General features: G+C 41.2%; 38 non-coding genes across 38 annotated transcripts; all 38 read left to right on the top strand.

The window, feature by feature from the left end:
* Positions 1-1209: 1209 nt before the first annotated feature.
* Positions 1210-1281, top strand: TRNAE-UUC (transfer RNA glutamic acid (anticodon UUC)). The gene has a single exon. It is a non-coding gene; the product is annotated as a tRNA-Glu (tRNA).
* A 615-nt stretch (positions 1282-1896) lies between these two features.
* On the top strand, positions 1897-1968 carry TRNAE-UUC (transfer RNA glutamic acid (anticodon UUC)). The gene has a single exon. It is a non-coding gene; the product is annotated as a tRNA-Glu (tRNA).
* A 67-nt stretch (positions 1969-2035) lies between these two features.
* Positions 2036-2107, top strand: TRNAE-UUC (transfer RNA glutamic acid (anticodon UUC)). The gene has a single exon. It is a non-coding gene; the product is annotated as a tRNA-Glu (tRNA).
* A 202-nt stretch (positions 2108-2309) lies between these two features.
* On the top strand, positions 2310-2381 carry TRNAE-UUC (transfer RNA glutamic acid (anticodon UUC)). The gene has a single exon. It is a non-coding gene; the product is annotated as a tRNA-Glu (tRNA).
* A 201-nt stretch (positions 2382-2582) lies between these two features.
* Positions 2583-2654, top strand: TRNAE-UUC (transfer RNA glutamic acid (anticodon UUC)). The gene has a single exon. It is a non-coding gene; the product is annotated as a tRNA-Glu (tRNA).
* An 888-nt stretch (positions 2655-3542) lies between these two features.
* Positions 3543-3614, top strand: TRNAE-UUC (transfer RNA glutamic acid (anticodon UUC)). The gene has a single exon. It is a non-coding gene; the product is annotated as a tRNA-Glu (tRNA).
* Positions 3615-3681: 67 nt separating this feature from the next.
* On the top strand, positions 3682-3753 carry TRNAE-UUC (transfer RNA glutamic acid (anticodon UUC)). Its single transcript has one exon. It is a non-coding gene; the product is annotated as a tRNA-Glu (tRNA).
* A 202-nt stretch (positions 3754-3955) lies between these two features.
* Positions 3956-4027, top strand: TRNAE-UUC (transfer RNA glutamic acid (anticodon UUC)). Its single transcript has one exon. It is a non-coding gene; the product is annotated as a tRNA-Glu (tRNA).
* A 201-nt stretch (positions 4028-4228) lies between these two features.
* On the top strand, positions 4229-4300 carry TRNAE-UUC (transfer RNA glutamic acid (anticodon UUC)). Its single transcript has one exon. It is a non-coding gene; the product is annotated as a tRNA-Glu (tRNA).
* Positions 4301-4916: 616 nt separating this feature from the next.
* Positions 4917-4988, top strand: TRNAE-UUC (transfer RNA glutamic acid (anticodon UUC)). Its single transcript has one exon. It is a non-coding gene; the product is annotated as a tRNA-Glu (tRNA).
* A 748-nt stretch (positions 4989-5736) lies between these two features.
* On the top strand, positions 5737-5808 carry TRNAE-UUC (transfer RNA glutamic acid (anticodon UUC)). Its single transcript has one exon. It is a non-coding gene; the product is annotated as a tRNA-Glu (tRNA).
* A 477-nt stretch (positions 5809-6285) lies between these two features.
* TRNAE-UUC (transfer RNA glutamic acid (anticodon UUC)) lies at positions 6286-6357 on the top strand. Its single transcript has one exon. It is a non-coding gene; the product is annotated as a tRNA-Glu (tRNA).
* A 477-nt stretch (positions 6358-6834) lies between these two features.
* On the top strand, positions 6835-6906 carry TRNAE-UUC (transfer RNA glutamic acid (anticodon UUC)). The gene has a single exon. It is a non-coding gene; the product is annotated as a tRNA-Glu (tRNA).
* Positions 6907-6973: 67 nt separating this feature from the next.
* TRNAE-UUC (transfer RNA glutamic acid (anticodon UUC)) lies at positions 6974-7045 on the top strand. The gene has a single exon. It is a non-coding gene; the product is annotated as a tRNA-Glu (tRNA).
* A 202-nt stretch (positions 7046-7247) lies between these two features.
* Positions 7248-7319, top strand: TRNAE-UUC (transfer RNA glutamic acid (anticodon UUC)). The gene has a single exon. It is a non-coding gene; the product is annotated as a tRNA-Glu (tRNA).
* Positions 7320-7793: 474 nt separating this feature from the next.
* Positions 7794-7865, top strand: TRNAE-UUC (transfer RNA glutamic acid (anticodon UUC)). Its single transcript has one exon. It is a non-coding gene; the product is annotated as a tRNA-Glu (tRNA).
* A 477-nt stretch (positions 7866-8342) lies between these two features.
* Positions 8343-8414, top strand: TRNAE-UUC (transfer RNA glutamic acid (anticodon UUC)). Its single transcript has one exon. It is a non-coding gene; the product is annotated as a tRNA-Glu (tRNA).
* A 753-nt stretch (positions 8415-9167) lies between these two features.
* TRNAE-UUC (transfer RNA glutamic acid (anticodon UUC)) lies at positions 9168-9239 on the top strand. The gene has a single exon. It is a non-coding gene; the product is annotated as a tRNA-Glu (tRNA).
* Positions 9240-9716: 477 nt separating this feature from the next.
* Positions 9717-9788, top strand: TRNAE-UUC (transfer RNA glutamic acid (anticodon UUC)). Its single transcript has one exon. It is a non-coding gene; the product is annotated as a tRNA-Glu (tRNA).
* Positions 9789-9855: 67 nt separating this feature from the next.
* On the top strand, positions 9856-9927 carry TRNAE-UUC (transfer RNA glutamic acid (anticodon UUC)). Its single transcript has one exon. It is a non-coding gene; the product is annotated as a tRNA-Glu (tRNA).
* Positions 9928-10129: 202 nt separating this feature from the next.
* Positions 10130-10201, top strand: TRNAE-UUC (transfer RNA glutamic acid (anticodon UUC)). The gene has a single exon. It is a non-coding gene; the product is annotated as a tRNA-Glu (tRNA).
* Positions 10202-10542: 341 nt separating this feature from the next.
* Positions 10543-10614, top strand: TRNAE-UUC (transfer RNA glutamic acid (anticodon UUC)). The gene has a single exon. It is a non-coding gene; the product is annotated as a tRNA-Glu (tRNA).
* Positions 10615-11910: 1296 nt separating this feature from the next.
* Positions 11911-11982, top strand: TRNAE-UUC (transfer RNA glutamic acid (anticodon UUC)). Its single transcript has one exon. It is a non-coding gene; the product is annotated as a tRNA-Glu (tRNA).
* Positions 11983-12459: 477 nt separating this feature from the next.
* TRNAE-UUC (transfer RNA glutamic acid (anticodon UUC)) lies at positions 12460-12531 on the top strand. Its single transcript has one exon. It is a non-coding gene; the product is annotated as a tRNA-Glu (tRNA).
* A 341-nt stretch (positions 12532-12872) lies between these two features.
* On the top strand, positions 12873-12944 carry TRNAE-UUC (transfer RNA glutamic acid (anticodon UUC)). The gene has a single exon. It is a non-coding gene; the product is annotated as a tRNA-Glu (tRNA).
* A 1159-nt stretch (positions 12945-14103) lies between these two features.
* TRNAE-UUC (transfer RNA glutamic acid (anticodon UUC)) lies at positions 14104-14175 on the top strand. Its single transcript has one exon. It is a non-coding gene; the product is annotated as a tRNA-Glu (tRNA).
* Positions 14176-14652: 477 nt separating this feature from the next.
* On the top strand, positions 14653-14724 carry TRNAE-UUC (transfer RNA glutamic acid (anticodon UUC)). The gene has a single exon. It is a non-coding gene; the product is annotated as a tRNA-Glu (tRNA).
* A 749-nt stretch (positions 14725-15473) lies between these two features.
* TRNAE-UUC (transfer RNA glutamic acid (anticodon UUC)) lies at positions 15474-15545 on the top strand. Its single transcript has one exon. It is a non-coding gene; the product is annotated as a tRNA-Glu (tRNA).
* Positions 15546-15747: 202 nt separating this feature from the next.
* TRNAE-UUC (transfer RNA glutamic acid (anticodon UUC)) lies at positions 15748-15819 on the top strand. The gene has a single exon. It is a non-coding gene; the product is annotated as a tRNA-Glu (tRNA).
* Positions 15820-16020: 201 nt separating this feature from the next.
* TRNAE-UUC (transfer RNA glutamic acid (anticodon UUC)) lies at positions 16021-16092 on the top strand. The gene has a single exon. It is a non-coding gene; the product is annotated as a tRNA-Glu (tRNA).
* Positions 16093-16705: 613 nt separating this feature from the next.
* On the top strand, positions 16706-16777 carry TRNAE-UUC (transfer RNA glutamic acid (anticodon UUC)). Its single transcript has one exon. It is a non-coding gene; the product is annotated as a tRNA-Glu (tRNA).
* A 339-nt stretch (positions 16778-17116) lies between these two features.
* TRNAE-UUC (transfer RNA glutamic acid (anticodon UUC)) lies at positions 17117-17188 on the top strand. Its single transcript has one exon. It is a non-coding gene; the product is annotated as a tRNA-Glu (tRNA).
* Positions 17189-17255: 67 nt separating this feature from the next.
* Positions 17256-17327, top strand: TRNAE-UUC (transfer RNA glutamic acid (anticodon UUC)). Its single transcript has one exon. It is a non-coding gene; the product is annotated as a tRNA-Glu (tRNA).
* A 202-nt stretch (positions 17328-17529) lies between these two features.
* On the top strand, positions 17530-17601 carry TRNAE-UUC (transfer RNA glutamic acid (anticodon UUC)). The gene has a single exon. It is a non-coding gene; the product is annotated as a tRNA-Glu (tRNA).
* Positions 17602-17802: 201 nt separating this feature from the next.
* TRNAE-UUC (transfer RNA glutamic acid (anticodon UUC)) lies at positions 17803-17874 on the top strand. Its single transcript has one exon. It is a non-coding gene; the product is annotated as a tRNA-Glu (tRNA).
* Positions 17875-18351: 477 nt separating this feature from the next.
* On the top strand, positions 18352-18423 carry TRNAE-UUC (transfer RNA glutamic acid (anticodon UUC)). Its single transcript has one exon. It is a non-coding gene; the product is annotated as a tRNA-Glu (tRNA).
* A 477-nt stretch (positions 18424-18900) lies between these two features.
* On the top strand, positions 18901-18972 carry TRNAE-UUC (transfer RNA glutamic acid (anticodon UUC)). Its single transcript has one exon. It is a non-coding gene; the product is annotated as a tRNA-Glu (tRNA).
* Positions 18973-19441: 469 nt separating this feature from the next.
* TRNAE-UUC (transfer RNA glutamic acid (anticodon UUC)) lies at positions 19442-19513 on the top strand. The gene has a single exon. It is a non-coding gene; the product is annotated as a tRNA-Glu (tRNA).
* The last annotated feature ends 536 nt before the right edge of the window (positions 19514-20049 follow it).

Here is a 20049-nt window from a genome sequence, read left to right as displayed (position 1 = left end):
CTTCACCCAGAAGGCACTTGTTCAATTCCCGGCATCTGAGGTTAGTATTCTAAAATCTTTATTGTGAAACGATAGAAGAAGCTCAATGGTGAAAACTCAAGCAGATCCGATATGGTCTAAGGGCTAGGATATCTGGCTTTCACCCAGAAGGCCCGGGTTCTATTCCCGGTATCGGAGGTCAGTTTTCTAAATTTTTTTATTAAGAAACGATACTAGGAACTCAATTGTTAAAACCCAAGCAGATCCGATATGGTCTAGTGGCTAGGATATCTGGCTTTCACCCACAAGGCCCGGGTACAATTCCCGGTATCAGAGGTCAGTTTTCTAAATTTTTTTATTAAGAAACGATACTAGGAACTTAATTGTTAGAACGCAAGCAGATCCGATTTGGTCTAGTGGCTAGATTATCTTTCCCTCACCCAGAAGGCACTTGTTCAATTCCCGGTATCTGAGGTCATTTTTCTAAATTCTTTATTAAGAAAAGATACAAGGAACTCAATTGTTAAAACCCAAGCAGATCCGATATGGTCTAGTGGCTAGGATATCTGGCTTCACCCAGACCCAGAAGGCACTTGTTCAATTCCCGGTATCTGACGTCAGTTTTCTAAAATCTTTATTATGAAACGAAAGAAGGAGCTCAATAGTGGAAACCCAAGCAGATCCGATATGGTCTAGTGGCTAGGATATCTGGCTTTCACCAAGAAGGCCCGGGTTCAATTCCCGGTATCGGAGGTCAGTTTTCTAAATTTTTTTATGAAGAAACGATACTAGGAACTCAATTTTTAAAACGCAAGCAGATCCGATATGGTCTAGTGGCTAGGATATCTGGCTTTCACCCACAAGGCCCGGGTACAATTCCCGGTATCAGAGGTCAGTTTTCTAAATTTTTTTATTAAGAAACGATACTAGGAACTTAATTGTTAGAACGGAAGCAGATCCGATATGGTCTAGTGGCTAGATTATCTTTCCCTCACCCAGAAGGCACTTGTTCAATTCCCGGTATCTGAGGTCAGTTTTCTAAATTCTTTATTAAGAAAAGATACTAGGAACTCAATTGTTAAAACCCAAGCAGATTCGATATGGTCTAGTGGCTAGGATATCTGGCTTCACCCAGAAGGCACTTGTTCAATTCCCGGTATCTGACGTCAGTTTTCTAAAATCTTTATTATGAAACGAAAGAAGGAGCTCAATAGTGGAAACCCAAGCAGATCTGATATGGTCTAGTGGCTAGGATATCTGGCTTTCACCCAGAAGGCCCGGGTTCAATTCCCGGTATCGGAGGTCAGTTTTCTAAATTTTTTTATGAAGAAACGATACTAGGAACTCAATTGTTAAAACGCAAGCAGATCCGATATGGTCTAGTGGCTAGGATATCTGGCTTTCACCCACAAGGCCCGGGTACAATTCCCGGTATCAGAGGTCAGTTTTCTAAATTTTTTTATTAAGAAACGATACTAGGAACTTAATTGTTAGAACGGAAGCAGATCCGATATGGTCTAGTGGCTAGATTATCTTTCCCTCACCCAGAAGCCACTTGTTCAATTCCCGGTATCTGAGGTCAGTTTTCTAAATTTTTTTATTAAGAAACGATACTTGGAACTTAATTGTTAGAACGCAAGCAGATCCGGTATGGTCTAGTGGCTAGATTATCTTTCCCTCACCCAGAAGGCACTTGTTCAATTCCCGGTATCTGAGGTCAGTTTTCTAAATTCTTTATTAAGAAAAGATACTAGGATCTCAATTGTTAAAACCCAAGCAGATCCAATATGGTCTATTGGCTAGGATATCTGGCTTCACCCAGAATGCACTTGTTCAGTTCCCGGTATCTGACGTCAGTTTTCTAAAATCTTTATTATGAAACGAAAGAAGAAGCTCAATGGTGAAAACTCAAGCAGTTCCGATATGGTCTAGTGGCTAGGATATCTGGCTTTCACCCAGAAGGCCCGGGTTCAATTCCCGGTATCGGAGGTCAGTTTTCTATATTTTTTTTATTAAGAAACGATACTAGGAACTCAATTGTTAAAACCCAAGCAGATCCGATATGGTCTAGTGGCTAGGATATCTGGCTTTCACCCAGAAGGCCCGGGTTCAATTCCCGGTATCGGAGGTCAGTTTTCTAAATTTTTTTATTAAGAAACGATACTAGGAACTCAATTGTTAAAACCCAAGCAGATCCGATATTGTCTAGTGGCTAGGATATCTGGCTTCACCCAGAAGGCACTTGTTTAATTCCCGGTATCTGACGTCAGTTTTCTAAAATCTTTATTATGAAACGAAAGAAGGAGCTCAATAGTGGAAACCCAAGCAGATCCGATATGGTCTAGTGGCTAGGATATCTGGCTTTCACCCAGAAGGCCCGGGTTCAATTCCCGGTATCGGAGGTCAGTTTTCTAAATTTTTTATTAAGAAACGAAACTAGGAACTCAATTGTTAAAACCCAATCAGATCCGATATGGTCTAGTGGCTAGGATATCTGGCTTCACCCAGAAGGCACTTGTTCAATTCCCGGTATCTGACGTCAGTTTTCTAAAATCTTTATTATGAAACGAAAGAAGGAGCTCAATAGTGGAAACCCAAGCAGATCCGATATGGTCTAGTGGCTAGGATATCTGGCTTTCACCCAGAAGGCCCGGGTTCAATTCCCGGTATCGGAGGTCAGTTTTCTAAATTTTTTTATGAAGAAACGATACTAGGAACTCAATTGTTAAAACGCAAGCAGATCCGATATGGTCTAGTGGCTAGGATATCTGGCTTTCACCCACAAGGCCCGGGTACAATTCCCGGTATCAGAGGTCAGTTTTCTAAATTTTTTTATTAAGAAACGATACTAGGAACTTAATTGTTAGAACGGAAGCAGATCCGATATGGTCTAGTGGCTAGATTATCTTTCCCTCACCCAGAAGGCACTTGTTCAATTCCCGGTATCTGAGGTCAGTTTTCTAAATTCTTTATTAAGAAAAGATACTAGGATCTCAATTGTTAAAACCCAAGCAGATCCAATATGGTCTATTGGCTAGGATATCTGGCTTCACCCAGAAGGCACTTGTTCAATTCCCGGTATCGGAGGTCAGTTTTCTAAAATCTTTATTATGAAACGAAAGAAGAAGCTCAATAGTGGAAACCCAAGCAGATCCGATATGGTCTATTGGCTAGGATATCTGGCTTTCACCCAGAAGGCCCAGGTTCAATTCCCGGTATCGGAGGTCAGTTTTCTAAATTTTTTTATTAAGAAACGATACTTGGAACTTAATTGTTAGAACGCAAGCAGATCCGGTATGGTCTAGTGGCTAGATTATCTTTCCCTCACCCAGAAGGCACTTGTTCAATTCCCGGTATCTGAGGTCAGTTTTCTAAATTCTTTATTAAGAAAAGATACTAGGATCTCAATTGTTAAAACCCAAGCAGATCCAATATGGTCTATTGGCTAGGATATCTGGCTTCACCCAGAATGCACTTGTTCAGTTCCCGGTATCTGACGTCAGTTTTCTAAAATCTTTATTATGAAACGAAAGAAGAAGCTCAATGGTGAAAACTCAAGCAGTTCCGATATGGTCTAGTGGCTAGGATATCTGGCTTTCACCCAGAAGGCCAGGGTTCAATTCCCGGTATCGGAGGTCAGTTTTCTATATTGTTTTTATTAAGAAACGATACTAGGAACTCAATTGTTAAAACCCAAGCAGATCCGATATGGTCTAGTGGCTAGGATATCTGGCTTTCACCCAGAAGGCCCGGGTTCAATTCCCGGTATCGGAGGTCAGTTTTCTAAATTTTTTTATTAAGAAACGATACTAGGAACTCAATTGTTAAAACCCAAGCAGATCCGATATTGTCTAGTGGCTAGGATATCTGGCTTCACCCAGAAGGCACTTGTTTAATTCCCGGTATCTGACGTCAGTTTTCTAAAATCTTTATTATGAAACGAAAGAAGGAGCTCAATAGTGGAAACCCAAGCAGATCCGATATGGTCTAGTGGCTAGGATATCTGGCTTTCACCCAGAAGGCCCGGGTTCAATTCCCGGTATCGGAGGTCAGTTTTCTAAATTTTTTATTAAGAAACGAAACTAGGAACTCAATTGTTAAAACCCAATCAGATCCGATATGGTCTAGTGGCTAGGATATCTGGCTTTACCCAGAAGGCACTTGTTCAATTCCCGGTATCTGACGTCAGTTTTCTAAAATCTTTATTATGAAACGAAAGAAGGAGCTCAATAGTGGAAACCCAAGCAGATCCGATATGGTCTAGTGGCTAGGATATCTGGCTTTCACCCAGAAGGCCCGGGTTCAATTCCCGGTATCGGAGGTCAGTTTTCTAAATTTTTTTATGAAGAAACGATACTAGGAACTCAATTGTTAAAACGCAAGCAGATCCGATACGGTCTAGTGGCTAGGATATCTGGCTTTCACCCACAAGGCCCGGGTACAATTCCCGGTATCAGAGGTCAGTTTTCTAAATTTTTTTTATTAAGAAACGATACTAGGAACTTAATTGTTAGAACGGAAGCAGATCCGATATGGTCTAGTGGCTAGATTATCTTTCCCTCACCCAGAAGGCACTTGTTCAATTCCCGGTATCTGAGGTCAGTTTTCTAAATTCTTTATTAAGAAAAGATACTAGGAACTCAATTGTTAAAACCCAAGCAGATCCGATATGGTCTAGTGGCTAGGATATCTGGCTTCACCCAGAAGGCACTTGTTCAATTCCCGGTATCTGACGTCAGTTTTCTAAAATCTTTATTATGAAACGAAAGAAGAAGCTCAATAGTGGGAACCCAAGCAGATCCGATATGGTCTAGTGGCTAGGATATATGGCTTTCACCCAGAAGGCCCGGGTTCAATTCCCGGTATCGGAGGTCAGTTTTCTAAATTTTTTTAATAAGAAACGATACTAGGAACTCAATTGTTAAAACCCAAGCAGATCCGATATGGTCTAGTGGCTAGGATATCTGGCTTTCACCCAGAAGGCCCGGGTTCAATTCCCGGTATCGGAGGTCAGTTTTCTAAATTTTTTTATTAAGAAACGATACTAGGAACTCAATTGTTAAAACCCAAGCAGATCCGATATGGTCTAGTGGCTAGATTATCTTTCCCTCACCCAGAAGGCACTTGTTCAATTCCCGGTATCTAAGGTCAGTTTTCTAAATTCTTTATTAAGAAAAGATACTAGGAACTCAATTGTTAAAACCCAAGCAGATCCAATATGGTCTATTGGCTAGGATATCTGGCTTCACCCAGAAGGCCCGGGTTCAGATCCCGGTATCGGAGGTCAGTTTTCCAAATTCTTTATTAAGAAACGATACTAGGAACTCAATTGTTAAAACCCAAGCAGATTCGATTTGGTCTAGTGGCTACGATATCTGGCTTCACCCAGAAGGCACTTGTTCAATTCCCGGTGTCTGACGTCCGTTTTCTAAAATCTTTATTATGAAACGAAAGAAGAAGCTCAATGGTGAAAACTCAAGCAGATCCGATATGGTCTAGTGGATAGGAAATCTGGCTTTCACCCAGAAGGCCCGGGTTCAGATCCCGGTATCGGAGGTCAGTTTTCTAAATTCTTTATTAACAAAAGATACTAGGAACTCAATTGTTAAAACCCAAGCAGATTCGATTTGGTCTAGTGGCTACGATATCTGGCTTCACCCAGAAGGCACTTGTTCAATTCCCGGTATCTGACGTCAGTTTTCTAAAATCTTTATTATGAAACGAAAGAAGGAGCTCAATAGTGGAAACCCAAGCAGATCCGATATGGTCTAGTGGCTAGGATATCTGGCTTTCACCCAGAAGGCCCGGGTTCAATTCCCGGTATCGGAGGTCAGTTTTCTAAATTTTTTTATGAAGAAACGATACTAGGAAGTCAATTGTTAAAACGCAAGCAGATCCGATATGGTCTAGTGGCTAGGATATCTGGCTTTCACCCACAAGGCCCGGGTACAATTCCCGGTATCAGAGGTCAGTTTTCTAAATTTTTTTATTAAGAAACGATACTAGGAACTTAATTGTTAGAACGGAAGCAGATCCGATATGGTCTAGTGGCTAGATTATCTTTCCCTCACCCAGAAGGCACTTGTTCAATTCCCGGTATCTGAGGTCAGTTTTCTAAATTCTTTATTAAGAAAAGATACTAGGAACTCAATTGTTAAAACCCAAGCAGATCCGATATGGTCTAGTGGCTAGGATATCTGGCTTCACCCAGAAGGCACTTGTTCAATTCCCGGTATCTGACGTCAGTTTTCTAAAATCTTTATTATGAAACGAAAGAAGAAGCTCAATAGTGGAAACCCAAGCAGATCCGATATGGTCTAGTGGCTAGGATATCTGGCTTTCACCCAGAAGGCCCGGGTTCAATTCCCGGTATCGGAGGTCAGTTTTCTAAATTTTTTTATTAAGAAACGATACTAGGAACTCAATTGTTAAAACCCAAGCAGATCCGATATGGTCAAGTGGCTAGGATATCTGGCTTTCACCCACAAGGCCCGGGTACAATTCCCGTTATCAGAGGTCAGTTTTCTAAATTTTTTTATTAAGAAACGATACTAGGAACTTAATTGTTAGAACGCAAGCAGATCCGATATGGTCTAGTGGCTAGATTATCTTTCCCTCACCCAGAAGGCACTTGTTCAATTCCCGGTATCTGAGGTCAGTTTTCTAAATTCTTTATTAAGAAAAGATACTAGGAACTCAATTGTTAAAACCCAAGCAGATCCAATATGGTCTATTGGCTAGGATATCTGGCTTCACCCAGAATGCACTTGTTCAGTTCCCGGTATCTGACGTCAGTTTTCTAAAATCTTTATTATGAAACGAAAGAAGAAGCTCAATGGTGAAAACTCAAGCAGTTCCGATATGGTCTAGTGGCTAGGATATCTGGCTTTCACCCAGAAGGCCCGGGTTCAATTCCCGGTATCGGAGGTCAGTTTTCTATATTTTTTTTATTAAGAAACGATACTAGGAACTCAATTGTTAAAACCCAAGCAGATCCGATATGGTCTAGTGGCTAGGATATCTGGCTTTCACCCAGAAGGCCCGGGTTCAATTCCCGGTATCGGAGGTCAGTTTTCTAAATTTTTTTATTAAGAAACGATACTAGGAACTCAATTGTTAAAACCCAAGCAGATCCGATATGGTCTAGTGGCTAGGATATCTGGCTTCACCCAGAAGGCACTTGTTTAATTCCCGGTATCTGACGTCAGTTTTCTAAAATCTTTATTATGAAACGAAAGAAGGAGCTCAATAGTGGAAACCCAAGCAGATCCGATATGGTCTAGTGGCTAGGATATCTGGCTTTCACCCAGAAGAACCGGGTTCAATTCCCGGTATCGGAGGTCAGTTTTCTAAATTTTTTATTAAGAAACGAAACTAGGAACTCAATTGTTAAAACCCAAGCAGGTCCGATATGGTCTAGTGGCTAGGATATCTGGCTTCACCCAGAAGGCACTTGTTCAATTCCCGGTGTCTGACGTCCGTTTTCTAAAATCTTTATTATGAAACGAAAGAAGAAGCTCAATGGTGAAAACTCAAGCAGATCCGATATGGTCTAGTGGATAGGAAATCTGGCTTTCACCCAGAAGGCCCGGGTTCAGATCCCGGTATCGGAGGTCAGTTTTCTAAATTCTTTATTAACAAAAGATACTAGGAACTCAATTGTTAAAACCCAAGCAGATTCGATTTGGTCTAGTGGCTACGATATCTGGCTTCACCCAGAAGGCACTTGTTCAATTCCCGGTATCTGACGTCAGTTTTCTAAAATCTTTATTATGAAACGAAAGAAGGAGCTCAATAGTGGAAACCCAAGCAGATCCGATATGGTCTAGTGGCTAGGATATCTGGCTTTCACCCAGAAGGCCCGGGTTCAATTCCCGGTATCGGAGGTCAGTTTTCTAAATTTTTTTATGAAGAAACGATACTAGGAAGTCAATTGTTAAAACGCAAGCAGATCCGATATGGTCTAGTGGCTAGGATATCTGGCTTTCACCCACAAGGCCCGGGTACAATTCCCGGTATCAGAGGTCAGTTTTCTAAATTTTTTTATTAAGAAACGATACTAGGAACTTAATTGTTAGAACGGAAGCAGATCCGATATGGTCTAGTGGCTAGATTATCTTTCCCTCACCCAGAAGGCACTTGTTCAATTCCCGGTATCTGAGGTCAGTTTTCTAAATTCTTTATTAAGAAAAGATACTAGGAACTCAATTGTTAAAACCCAAGCAGATCCGATATGGTCTAGTGGCTAGGATATCTGGCTTCACCCAGAAGGCACTTGTTCAATTCCCGGTATCTGACGTCAGTTTTCTAAAATCTTTATTATGAAACGAAAGAAGAAGCTCAATAGTGGAAACCCAAGCAGATCCGATATGGTCTAGTGGCTAGGATATCTGGCTTTCACCCAGAAGGCCCGGGTTCAATTCCCGGTATCGGAGGTCAGTTTTCTAAATTTTTTTATTAAGAAACGATACTAGGAACTCAATTGTTAAAACCCAAGCAGATCCGATATGGTCAAGTGGCTAGGATATCTGGCTTTCACCCACAAGGCCCGGGTACAATTCCCGTTATCAGAGGTCAGTTTTCTAAATTTTTTTATTAAGAAACGATACTAGGAACTTAATTGTTAGAACGCAAGCAGATCCGATATGGTCTAGTGGCTAGATTATCTTTCCCTCACCCAGAAGGCCCGGGTTCAATTCCCGGTATCGGAGGTCAGTTTTCTAAATTTTTTTATGAAGAAACGATACTAGGAAGTCAATTGTTAAAACGCAAGCAGATCCGATATGGTCTAGTGGCTAGGATATCTGGCTTTCACCCACAAGGCCCGGGTACAATTCCCGGTATCAGAGGTCAGTTTTCTAAATTTTTTTATTAAGAAACGATACTAGGAACTTAATTGTTAGAACGGAAGCAGATCCGATATGGTCTAGTGGCTAGATTATCTTTCCCTCACCCAGAAGGCACTTGTTCAATTCCCGGTATCTGAGGTCAGTTTTCTAAATTCTTTATTAAGAAAAGATACTAGGAACTCAATTGTTAAAACCCAAGCAGATCCGATATGGTCTAGTGGCTAGGATATCTGGCTTCACCCAGAAGGCACTTGTTCAATTCCCGGTATCTGACGTCAGTTTTCTAAAATCTTTATTATGAAACGAAAGAAGAAGCTCAATAGTGGAAACCCAAGCAGATCCGATATGGTCTAGTGGCTAGGATATCTGGCTTTCACCCAGAAGGCCCGGGTTCAATTCCCGGTATCGGAGGTCAGTTTTCTAAATTTTTTTATTAAGAAACGATACTAGGAACTCAATTGTTAAAACCCAAGCAGATCCGATATGGTCAAGTGGCTAGGATATCTGGCTTTCACCCACAAGGCCCGGGTACAATTCCCGTTATCAGAGGTCAGTTTTCTAAATTTTTTTATTAAGAAACGATACTAGGAACTTAATTGTTAGAACGCAAGCAGATCCGATATGGTCTAGTGGCTAGATTATCTTTCCCTCACCCAGAAGGCACTTGTTCAATTCCCGGTATCTGAGGTCAGTTTTCTAAATTCTTTATTAAGAAAAGATACTAGGAACTCAATTGTTAAAACCCAAGCAGATCCAATATGGTCTATTGGCTAGGATATCTGGCTTCACCCAGAATGCACTTGTTCAGTTCCCGGTATCTGACGTCAGTTTTCTAAAATCTTTATTATGAAACGAAAGAAGAAGCTCAATGGTGAAAACTCAAGCAGTTCCGATATGGTCTAGTGGCTAGGATATCTGGCTTTCACCCAGAAGGCCCGGGTTCAATTCCCGGTATCGGAGGTCAGTTTTCTATATTTTTTTTATTAAGAAACGATACTAGGAACTCAATTGTTAAAACCCAAGCAGATCCGATATGGTCTAGTGGCTAGGATATCTGGCTTTCACCCAGAAGGCCCGGGTTCAATTCCCGGTATCGGAGGTCAGTTTTCTAAATTTTTTTATTAAGAAACGATACTAGGAACTCAATTGTTAAAACCCAAGCAGATCCGATATGGTCTAGTGGCTAGGATATCTGGCTTCACCCAGAAGGCACTTGTTTAATTCCCGGTATCTGACGTCAGTTTTCTAAAATCTTTATTATGAAACGAAAGAAGGAGCTCAATAGTGGAAACCCAAGCAGATCCGATATGGTCTAGTGGCTAGGATATCTGGCTTTCACCCAGAAGAACCGGGTTCAATTCCCGGTATCGGAGGTCAGTTTTCTAAATTTTTTTATGAAGAAACGATACTAGGAACTCAATTGTTAAAACGCAAGCAGATCCGATATGGTCTAGTGGCTAGGATATCTGACTTTCACCCACAAGGCCCGGGTACAATTCCCGGTATCAGAGGTCAGTTTTCTAAATTTTTTTATTAAGAAACGATACTAGGAACTTAATTGTTAGAACGGAAGCAGATCCGATATGGTCTAGTGGCTAGATTATCTTTCCCTCACCCAGAAGGCACTTGTTCAATTCCCGGTATCAGAGGTCAGTTTTCTAAATTCTTTATTAAGAAACGAAAGAAGGAGCTCAATATTGGAAACCCAAGCAGATCCGATATGGTCTAGTGGCTAGGATATCTGGCTTTCACCCAGAAGGCCCGGGTTCAATTCCCGGTATCGGAGGTCAGTTTTCTAAATTGTTTTATGAAGAAACGATACTAGGAACTCAATTGTTAAAACGCAAGCAGATCCGATATGGTCTAGTGGCTAGGATATCTGGCTTTCACCCACAAGGCCCGGGTACAATTCCCGGTATCAGAGGTCAGTTTTCTAAATTTTTTTATTAAGAAACGATACTAGGAACTTAATTGTTAGAACGGAAGCAGATCCGATATGGTCTAGTGGCTAGATTATCTTTCCCTCACCCAGAAGGCACTTGTTCAATTCCCGGTATCTGAGGTCAGTTTTCTAAATTCTTTATTAAGAAAAGATACTAGGAACTCAATTGTTAAAACCCAAGCAGATCCAATATGGTCTAGTGGCTAGGATATCTGGCTTTCACCCAGAAGGCCCGGGTTCAGATCCCGGTATCGGAGGTCAGTTTTCCAAATTCTTTATCAAGAAACGATACTAGGAACTCAATTGTTAAAACCCAAGCAGATTCGATTTGGTCTAGTGGCTACGATATCTGGCTTCACCCAGAAGGCACTTGTTCAATTCCCGGTGTCTGACGTCCGTTTTCTAAAATCTTTATTATGAAACGAAAGAAGAAGCTCAATGGTGAAAACTCAAGCAGATCCGATATGGTCTAGTGGATAGGAAATCTGGCTTTCACCCAGAAGGCCCGGGTTCAGATCCCGGTATCGGAGGTCAGTTTTCTAAATTTTTATTAAGAAACGATACTGGGAACTCAATTGTTAAAACCCAAGCAGATCCGATTTGGTCTAGTGGCTACGATATCTGGCTTCACCCTTAAGGCACTTGTTCAATTCCCGGTATCTGACGTCAGTTTTCTAAAATCTTTATTATGAAACGAAAGAAGAAGCTCAATAGTGGAAACCCAAGCAGATCCGATATGGTCTAGTGGCTAGATTATCTTTCCCTCACCCAGAAGGCACTTGTTCAATTCCCGGTATCTGAGGTCAGTTTTCTCAATTCTTTATTAACAAAAGATACTAGGAACTCAATTGTTAAAACCCAAGCAGATCCAATATGGTCTATTGGCTAGGATATCTGGCTTTCACCCAGAAGGCCCGGGTTCAATTCCCGGTATCGGAGATCAGTTTTCCAAATTCTTTATTAAGAAACGATACTAGGAACTCAATTATTAAAACCCAAGCAGATCCGATTTGGTCTAGTGGCTAGGATATCTGGCTTCACCCAGAAGGCACTTGTTCAATTCCCGGTATCTGACGTCAGTTTTCTAAAATCTTTATTATGAAACGAAAGAAGGAGCTCAATAGTGGAAACCCAAGCAGATCCGATATGGTCTAGTGGCTAGGATATCTGGCTTTCACCCAGAAGGCCCGGGTTCAATTCCCGGTATCGGAGGTCAGTTTTCTAAATTTTTTTATGAAGAAACGATACTAGGAAGTCAATTGTTAAAACGCAAGCAGATCCGATATGGTCTAGTGGCTAGGATATCTGGCTTTCACCCACAAGGCCCGGGTACAATTCCCGGTATCAGAGGTCAGTTTTCTAAATTTTTTTATTAAGAAACGATACTAGGAACTTAATTGTTAGAACGGAAGCAGATCCGATATGGTCTAGTGGCTAGATTATCTTTCCCTCACCCAGAAGGCACTTGTTCAATTCCCGGTATCTGAGGTCAGTTTTCTAAATTCTTTATTAAGAAAAGATACTAGGAACTCAATTGTTAAAACCCAAGCAGATCCGATATGGTCTAGTGGCTAGGATATCTGGCTTCACCCAGAAGGCACTTGTTCAATTCCCGGTATCTGACGTCAGTTTTCTAAAATCTTTATTATGAAACGAAAGAAGAAGCTCAATAGTGGAAACCCAAGCAGATCCGATATGGTCTAGTGGCTAGGATATCTGGCTTTCACCCAGAAGAACCGGGTTCAATTCCCGGTATCGGAGGTCAGTTTTCTAAATTTTTTTATGAAGAAACGATACTAGGAACTCAATTGTTAAAACGCAAGCAGATCCGATATGGTCTAGTGGCTAGGATATCTGACTTTCACCCACAAGGCCCGGGTACAATTCCCGGTATCAGAGGTCAGTTTTCTAAATTTTTTTATTAAGAAACGATACTAGGAACTTAATTGTTAGAACGGAAGCAGATCCGATATGGTCTAGTGGCTAGATTATCTTTCCCTCACCCAGAAGGCACTTGTTCAATTCCCGGTATCAGAGGTCAGTTTTCTAAATTCTTTATTAAGAAACGAAAGAAGGAGCTCAATATTGGAAACCCAAGCAGATCCGATATGGTCTAGTGGCTAGGATATCTGGCTTTCACCCAGAAGGCCCGGGTTCAATTCCCGGTATCGGAGGTCAGTTTTCTAAATTGTTTTATGAAGAAACGATACTAGGAACTCAATTGTTAAAACGCAAGCAGATCCGATATGGTCTAGTGGCTAGGATATCTGGCTTTCACCCACAAGGCCCGGGTACAATTCCCGGTATCAGAGGTCAGTTTTCTAAATTTTTTTATTAAGAAACGATACTAGGAACTTAATTGTTAGAACGGAAGCAGATCCGATATGGTCTAGTGGCTAGATTATCTTTCCCTCACCCAGAAGGCACTTGTTCAATTCCCGGTATCTGAGGTCAGTTTTCTAAATTCTTTATTAAGAAAAGATACTAGGAACTCAATTGTTAAAACCCAAGCAGATTCGATTTGGTCTAGTGGCTACGATATCTGGCTTCACCCAGAAGGCACTTGTTCAATTCCCGGTGTCTGACGTCCGTTTTCTAAAATCTTTATTATGAAACGAAAGAAGAAGCTCAATGGTGAAAACTCAAGCAGATCCGATATGGTCTAGTGGATAGGAAATCTGGCTTTCACCCAGAAGGCCCGGGTTCAGATCCCGGTATCGGAGGTCAGTTTTCTAAATTTTTATTAAGAAACGATACTGGGAACTCAATTGTTAAAACCCAAGCAGATCCGATTTGGTCTAGTGGCTACGATATCTGGCTTCACCCTTAAGGCACTTGTTCAATTCCCGGTATCTGACGTCAGTTTTCTAAAATCTTTATTATGAAACGAAAGAAGAAGCTCAATAGTGGAAACCCAAGCAGATCCGATATGGTCTAGTGGCTAGATTATCTTTCCCTCACCCAGAAGGCACTTGTTCAATTCCCGGTATCTGAGGTCAGTTTTCTCAATTCTTTATTAACAAAAGATACTAGGAACTCAATTGTTAAAACCCAAGCAGATCCAATATGGTCTATTGGCTAGGATATCTGGCTTTCACCCAGAAGGCCCGGGTTCAATTCCCGGTATCGGAGATCAGTTTTCCAAATTCTTTATTAAGAAACGATACTAGGAACTCAATTATTAAAACCCAAGCAGATCCGATTTGGTCTAGTGGCTAGGATATCTGGCTTCACCCAGAAGGCACTTGTTCAATTCCCGGTATCTGACGTCAGTTTTCTAAAATCTTTATTATGAAACGAAAGAAGGAGCTCAATAGTGGAAACCCAAGCAGATCCGATATGGTCTAGTGGCTAGGATATCTGGCTTTCACCCAGAAGGCCCGGGTTCAATTCCCGGTATCGGAGGTCAGTTTTATAAATTTTTTTATGAAGAAACGATACTAGGAAGTCAATTGTTAAAACGCAAGCAGATCCGATATGGTCTAGTGGCTAGGATATCTGGCTTTCACCCACAAGGCCCGGGTACAATTCCCGGTATCAGAGGTCAGTTTTCTAAATTTTTTTATTAAGAAACGATACTAGGAACTTAATTGTTAGAACGGAAGCAGATCCGATATGGTCTAGTGGCTAGATTATCTTTCCCTCACCCAGAAGGCACTTGTTCAATTCCCGGTATCTGAGGTCAGTTTTCTAAATTCTTTATTAAGAAAAGATACTAGGAACTCAATTGTTAAAACCCAAGCAGATCCGATATGGTCTAGTGGCTAGGATATCTGGCTTCACCCAGAAGGCACTTGTTCAATTCCCGGTATCTGACGTCAGTTTTCTAAAATCTTTATTATGAAACGAAAGAAGAAGCTCAATAGTGGAAACCCAAGCAGATCCGATATGGTCTAGTGGCTAGGATATCTGGCTTTCACCCAGAAGGCCCGGGTTCAATTCCCGGTATCGGAGGTCAGTTTTCTAAATTTTTTTATTAAGAAACGATACTAGGAACTCAATTGTTAAAACCCAAGCAGATCCGATATGGTCAAGTGGCTAGGATATCTGGCTTTCACCCACAAGGCCCGGGTTCAATTCCCGGTATCAGAGGTCAGTTTTCTAAATTTTTTTATTAAGAAACGATACTAGGAACTTAATTGTTAGAACGCAAGCAGATCCGATATGGTCTAGTGGCTACATTATCTTTCCCTCACCCAGAAGGCACTTGTTCAATTCCCGGTATCTGAGGTCAGTTTTCTAAATTCTTTATTAAGAAAAGATACTAGGAACTCAATTGTTAAAACCCAAGCAGATCCAATATGGTCTATTGGCTAGGATATCTGGCTTCACCCAGAAGGCACTTGTTCAATTCCCGGTATCGGAGGTCAGTTTTCTAAAATCTTTATTATGAAACGCAAGAAGAAGCTCAATAGTGGAAACCCAAGCAGATCCGATATGGTCTAGTGGCTAGGATATCTGGCTTCACCCAGAAGGCACTTGTTCAATTCCCGGTATCTGACGTCAGTTTTCTAAAATCTTTATTATGAAACGAAAGAAGAAGCTCAATAGTGGAAACCCAAGCAGATCCGATATGGTCTAGTGGCTAGGATATCTGGCTTCACCCAGAAGGCACTTGTTCAATTCCCGGTATCTGACGTCAGTTTTCTAAAATCTTTATTATGAAACGAAAGAAGAAGCTCAATAGTGGAAACCCAAGCAGATCCGATATGGTCTAGTGGCTAGGATATCTGGCTTTCACCCAGAAGGCCCGGGTTCAATTCCCGGTATCGGAGGTCAGTTTTCTAAATTTTTTTATTAAGAAACGATACTAGGAACTCAATTGTTAAAACCCAAGCAGATCCGATATGGTCTAGTGGCTAGGATATCTGGCTTCACCCAGAAGGCACTTGTTTAATTCCCGGTATCTGACGTCAGTTTTCTAAAATCTTTATTATGAAACGAAAGAAGGAGCTCAATAGTGGAAACCCAAGCAGATCCGATATGGTCTAGTGGCTAGGATATCTGGCTTTCACCCAGAAGGCCCGGGTTCAATTCCCGGTATCGGAGGTCAGTTTTCTAAATTTTTTATTAAGAAACGAAACTAGGAACTCAATTGTTAAAACCCAAGCAGATCCGATATGGTCTAGTGGCTAGGATATCTGGCTTCACCCAGAAGGCACTTGTTCAATTCCCGGTATCTGACGTCAGTTTTCTAAAATCTTTATTATGAAACGAAAGAAGGAGCTCAATAGTGGAAACCCAAGCAGATCCGATATGGTCTAGTGGCTAGGATATCTGGCTTTCACCCAGAAGGCCCGGGTTCAATTCCCGGTATCGGAGGTCAGTTTTCTAAATTTTTTTATGAAGAAACGATACTAGGAACTCAATTGTTAAAACGCAAGCAGATCCGATATGGTCTAGTGGCTAGGATATCTGGCTTTCACCCACAAGGCCCGGGTACAATTCCCGGTATCAGAGGTCAGTTTTCTAAATTTTTTTATTAAGAAACGATACTAGGAACTTAATTGTTAGAACGGAAGCAGATCCGATATGGTCTAGTGGCTAGATTATCTTTCCCTCACCCAGAAGGCACTTGTTCAATTCCCGGTATCTGAGGTCAGTTTTCTAAATTCTTTATTAAGAAAAGATACTAGGAACTCAATTGTTAAAACCCAAGCAGATCCGATATGGTCTAGTGGCTAGGATATCTGGCTTCACCCAGAAGGCACTTGTTCAATTCCCGGTATCTGAGGTCAGTTTTCTAAATTCTTTATTAAGAAAAGATACTAGGAACTCAATTGTTAAAACCCAAGCAGATCCAATATGGTCTATTGGCTAGGATATCTGGCTTCACCCAGAAGGCACTTGTTCAATTCCCGGTATCGGAGGTCAGTTTTCTAAAATCTTTATTATGAAACGCAAGAAGAAGCTCAATAGTGGAAACCCAAGCAGATCCGATATGGTCTAGTGGCTAGGATATCTGGCTTTCACCCAGAAGGCCCAGGTTCAATTCCCGGTATCGGAGGTCAGTTTTCTAAATTTTTTTATTAAGAAACGATACTTGGAACTTAATTGTTAGAACGCAAGCAGATCCGGTATGGTCTAGTGGCTAGATTATCTTTCCCTCACCCAGAAGCAACTTGTTCAATTCCCGGTATCTGAGGTCAGTTTTCTAAATTCTTTATTAAGAAAAGATACTAGGAACTCAATTGTTAAAACCCAAGCAGATCCAATATGGTCTATTGGCTAGGATATCTGGCTTCACCCAGAATGCACTTGTTCAGTTCCCGGTATCTGACGTCAGTTTTCTAAAATCTTTATTATGAAACGAAAGAAGAAGCTCAATGGTGAAAACTCGAGCAGTTCCGATATGGTCTAGTGGCTAGGATATCTGGCTTTCACCCAGAAGGCCCGGGTTCAATTCCCGGTATCGGAGGTCAGTTTTCTATATTTTTTTTATTAAGAAACGATACTAGGAACTCAATTGTTAAAACCCAAGCAGATCCGATATGGTCTAGTGGCTAGGATATCTGGCTTTCACCCAGAAGGCCCGGGTTCAATTCCCGGGATCGGAGGTCAGTTTTCTAAATTTTTTTATTAAGAAACGATACTAGGAACTCAATTGTTAAAACCCAAGCAGATCCGATATGGTCTAGTGGCTAGGATATCTGGCTTCACCCAGAAGGCACTTGTTTAATTCCCGGTATCTGACGTCAGTTTTCTAAAATCTTTATTATGAAACGAAAGAAGGAGCTCAATAGTGGAAACCCAAGCAGATCCGATATGGTCTAGTGGCTAGGATATCTGGCTTTCACCCAGAAGGCCCGGGTTCAATTCCCGGTATCGGAGGTCAGTTTTCTAAATTTTTTATTAAGAAACGAAACTAGGAACTCAATTGTTAAAACCCAAGCAGATCCGATATGGTCTAGTGGCTAGGATATCTGGCTTCACCCAGAAGGCACTTGTTCAATTCCCGGTATCTGACGTCAGTTTTCTAAAATCTTTATTATGAAACGAAAGAAGGAGCTCAATAGTGGAAACCCAAGCAGATCCGATATGGTCTAGTGGCTAGGATATCTGGCTTTCACCCAGAAGGCCCGGGTTCAATTCCCGGTATCGGAGGTCAGTTTTCTAAATTTTTTTATGAAGAAACGATACTAGGAACTCAATTGTTAAAACGCAAGCAGATCCGATATGGTCTAGTGGCTAGGATATCTGGCTTTCACCCACAAGGCCCGGGTACAATTCCCGGTATCAGAGGTCAGTTTTCTAAATTTTTTTATTAAGAAACGATACTAGGAACTTAATTGTTAGAACGGAAGCAGATCCGATATGGTCTAGTGGCTAGATTATCTTTCCCTCACCCAGAAGGCACTTGTTCAATTCCCGGTATCTGAGGTCAGTTTTCTAAATTCTTTATTAAGAAAAGATACTAGGAACTCAATTGTTAAAACCCAAGCAGATCCGATATGGTCTAGTGGCTAGGATATCTGGCTTCACCCAGAAGGCACTTGTTCAATTCCCGGTATCTGACGTCAGTTTTCTAAAATCTTTATTATGAAACGAAAGAAGAAGCTCAATAGTGGAAACCCAAGCAGATCCGATATGGTCTAGTGGCTAGGATATCTGGCTTTCACCCAGAAGGCCCGGGTTCAATTCCCGGTATCGGAGGTCAGTTTTCTAAATTTTTTTATTAAGAAACGATACTAGGAACTCAATTGTTAAAACCCAAGCAGATCCGATATGGTCTAGTGGCTAGGATATCTGGCTTTCACCCACAAGGCCCGGGTACAATTCCCGGTATCAGAGGTCAGTTTTCTAAATTTTTTTATTAAGAAACGATACTAGGAACTTTATTGTTAGAACGCAAGCAGATCCGATATGGTCTAGTGGCTAGATTATCTTTCCCTCACCCAGAAGGCACTTGTTCAATTCCCGGTATCTGAGGTCAGTTTTCTAAATTCTTTATTAAGAAAAGATACTAGGAACTCAATTGTTAAAACCCAAGCAGATCCAATATGGTCTATTGGCTAGGATATCTGGCTTCACCCAGAAGGCACTTGTTCAATTCCCGGTATCTGAGGTCAGTTTTCTAAAATCTTTATTATGAAACGAAAGAAGAAGCTCAATGGTGAAAACTCAAGCAGTTCCGATATGGTCTAGTGGCTAGGATATCTGGCTTTCACCCAGAAGGCCCGGGTTCAATTCCCGGTATCGGAGGTCAGTTTTCTATATTTTTTATTAAGAAACGATACTAGGAACTCAATTGTTAAAACCCAAGCAGATCCGATTAGGTCTAGTGGCTAGGATATCTGGCTTTCACCCAGAAGGCCCGGGTTCAATTCCCGGTATCGGAGGTCAGTTTTCTAAAATTTTTTATTAAGAAACGATACTAGGAACTCAATTGTTAAAACCCAAGCAGATCCGATATGGTCTAGTGGCTAGATTATCTTTCCCTCACCCAGAAGGCACTTGTTCAATTCCCGGTATCTAAGGTCAGTTTTCTAAATTCTTTATTAAGAAAAGATACTAGGAACTCAATTGTTAAAACCCAAGCAGATCCAATATGGTCTATTGGCTAGGATATCTGGCTTCACCCAGAAGGCACTTGTTCAATTCCCGGTATCTGACGTCAGTTTTCTAAAATCTTTATTATGAAACGAAGCTCAATTGTGAAAACCCAAGCAGATCCGATATGGTCTAGTGGCTAGGATATCTGGCTTTCACCCAGAAGGCCCGGGTTCAGATCCCGGTATCGGAGGTCAGTTTTCCAAATTCTTTATTAAGAAACGATACTAGGAACTCAATTGTTAAAACCCAAGCAGATTCGATTTGGTCTAGTGGCTACGATATCTGGCTTCACCCAGAAGGCACTTGTTCAATTCCCGGTATCTGACGTCAGTTTTCTAAAATCTTTATTATGAAACGAAAGAAGAAGCTCAATAGTGGAAACCCAAGCAGATCCGATATGGTCTAGTGGCTAGATTATCTTTCCCTCACCCAGAAGGCACTTGTTCAATTCCCGGTATCTGAGGTCAGTTTTCTCAATTCTTTATTAACAAAAGATACTAGGAACTCAATTGTTCAAACCCAAGCAGATCCAATATGGTCTATTGGCTAGGATATCTGGCTTTCACCCAGAAGGCCCGGGTTCAATTCCCGGTATCGGAGATCAGTTTTCCAAATTCTTTATTAAGAAACGATACTAGGAACTCAATTGTTAAAACCCAAGAAGATCCGATTTGGTCTAGTGGCTACGATATCTGGCTTCACCCAGAAGGCACTTGTTCAATTCCC

The sequence above is a fragment of the Phalangium opilio genome, unplaced genomic scaffold (assembly GCF_054372755.1).
Source record: "Phalangium opilio isolate 3A_F unplaced genomic scaffold, DU_Popi_V2 ptg000053l_1, whole genome shotgun sequence".
Classification (NCBI taxonomy): domain Eukaryota; kingdom Metazoa; phylum Arthropoda; class Arachnida; order Opiliones; family Phalangiidae; genus Phalangium; species Phalangium opilio.
This window is presented reverse-complemented; position numbering and strand designations above follow the sequence as displayed.